Genomic DNA, 2,537 nt, shown 5'->3' with positions numbered 1-2,537 from the left:
TTTAATCACTAGCCTGGGAAGAATTTGAGCCAACGACATTCAGATGAAGAATTCGGCATTCCTTTAGTGAGCCCAGAATTTTAATTTTATATATACATGTATGTGGAACCATGAAACTTTTATAACATAGCCAAGTAGTGTCCCTTGTATTCAGCTCAAAAGCGTCTCAAACAGTAGCCTGTGCCAGATGTTTCTGAGGGAGTAAAACATATAATGTACCTAATTTCGCAAAACTACACAATAGGTAGACATTTCTTTCTCACCCCAGCTGGTGATCAGTTTATGCCCTGAAGCTTGGAGATTTATAGCCCTTGTAATTTTATCCTAAACAGAGTAATTGGGGATGCTCTTCCATTGCTATTATTTTAATTAGTGTTGAAGACTTTGCCAAGATGTTGAATTTTAAGGTAATGAATTTCATCTGGGCAAGATCTAGTAGGTAGTTGTGACCATTTTCAGATAGCTAATATCCTCACAAATTATTTTCTTCTTAATTTCAGAGTTTTTATTTATTTAGGATTTTTATCCCAGCTTATTCTAAAATTATTTAAGGAATGTCATGCCAATGATGAGTCATTAAGTGTATTTTCAACAATATCAAAGTCCAACAAAAGAAATATACACATTGTTACTTCAAAGGTACATGCTTTTTAACATATCAGGAGTTATTTATTTTTAATAAATAGTTTGCACAAAATAATTTAATGTGCACAAGAGTATAAAATAATTTTCTTAAAGCTTTAATGTTCAGGAAAACTAAATTATAATTTAATTCATTGTGGTTTCCTCTCAGCAGACTTTTCATCTTGTTGAATATGTGCTTTCTTTTGTTATTTGATATTCCATGGGGAATTAAAAAGAAATGCTTGGGTAAAGTTGTGCTTTAGGGAATTTTCTTATAACGAGAAGTCTCATCAAAGACCATGACCTTATTTTTCTAAAAAAGAAGAAATTTTTTTTAAAAATGCCTTTGGTTTTTATGAATAGAAATCACAAGTGTTTGTCAGTCAACTTAAGCCCACAATTTAGAGTCATTTCATTTATAGATGTGCCTTTTAATCCGCATGGTTTTCCTTTGATAGTCATCTTTCTCCTCCGTGGAAAATGCAGGAATTTCCCCATTGCCTTCTGTTTGTCCTGGCCATAAGTATGCATGGAAGGGTATAGAATAATCACCAGAACAAGTGGAGCGATAATAATAGGGAAGATATTTGGAGCCCAAGTGCTGATTTTGTTCCCCCAATTGATATGGTGAACCCAATATTAAAGCTAACTGGCTTTGACAAAGTGAAACTTGTCATAGGTACAGTGTAACTCTGCCATTGTATTGTGTTCTAATGCTGAGCTCTTCACTTGATCGTTTAGGAAAACAGAATCTGTCTCAGCATTTCATCACTAGCCTATCCAATAAACGAATAAGAAGTTACATAGCTGGAAAATAAAGGAGAAAGAAAACCAAAAAGTAAATTTCTTAACTAGTTTTTTCAGAGGAAACCTAACTTTTGAATACAATTAGCAGGCTTAAAGTGGACATGATCATCTATTTTAAATTTTATTTCACTCATTCTTCCTTTGTAGGTAGCACAAAGATAGAACATAAGGAGAAGAAAATTAACATACCAACTGTCTAACAAAGTGGGGCAGAAAATTTGTTTAGCAATCCATTTTTCCTATATAGAAAACTAGAGAGAAATTGAGATGGTGCTTGTATTGATCAGATTGTTTTTAGGCCAGAGAGTTCATGTTAGGAAGCTATGTTTATACTAAAGCCAAATAAAAATTATATTTTTTCCTTACCAAAATATAAGAAAGGCCAGCCTTATTATCCACCTTACATTTTTATATATAATTTATGAATTTATGAAATCAGAATACTTTATGTTTAATATAACAGTTTGATAAAGACTCGTTGAAACTTTTTCATTTGTCAGTTGTGGCAATTTGAAATGTTTGGGGGAAGAAAATCAGTTGACAAATCCTGCTTTAATGTTAAAAAAAAATACAAGTACTAGGGAAGAAAATTCAAGTTACATTTCTTATTATCGTTTTATTAAATAGAACTATAATGAACTATAATAATAATAATATACTATTTAAACTTCATAATAATAATCCTTCTTTATTGTTTACCATGCTTTCTCACTTCCACTCATTTATTTATTTTCATTCTGGAGTCGAACTGGCAACCTTGCTGTTAAGAACACACGCTGTATCCACTGAGCCATCTGGGTGGCAGCTCAGCTCAAGCTGCTGAGTTAAGTCCCAGCCCTAGATGGGCGTAGCCCTCCAAGGAACATGACAGTCTTGTCATTAGGAGCAAGTGCTGTCACCAGCTGAGCCATCCTGCCACCTGTTGGCAGCTCAGCGGCAGGTCAGCTCAGGCGCAGCTCCGGCGAAGCTCGGGCGAAGCTCACTGGCCCATGTGGGAGTCAAACCAGCGACCCTGTTGCTCAGAGCTCGTGCTCTTAAGCAAACTCTTAACCAACTGAGCCACTTAGCTCGCCCTTTATTTTTATAACCACCATTTAGGTAGGTGA

General features: G+C 34.8%; 1 protein-coding gene across 1 annotated transcript in view; it reads left to right on the top strand.

The window, feature by feature from the left end:
• Positions 1 to 2,537, top strand: part of CCDC178 (coiled-coil domain containing 178) — a 342,837-nt gene that overhangs the window by 202,744 nt on the left and 137,556 nt on the right. The gene's annotated exons all lie outside the window — the stretch shown is intronic.

Source organism: Hipposideros armiger, unplaced genomic scaffold, assembly GCF_001890085.2.
Source record: "Hipposideros armiger isolate ML-2016 unplaced genomic scaffold, ASM189008v1 scaffold_173, whole genome shotgun sequence".
Classification (NCBI taxonomy): Eukaryota; Metazoa; Chordata; class Mammalia; order Chiroptera; family Hipposideridae; genus Hipposideros; species Hipposideros armiger.
Note: the sequence above shows the minus strand (reverse complement) of the source record. Positions and strands in the feature narration are given on the sequence as shown.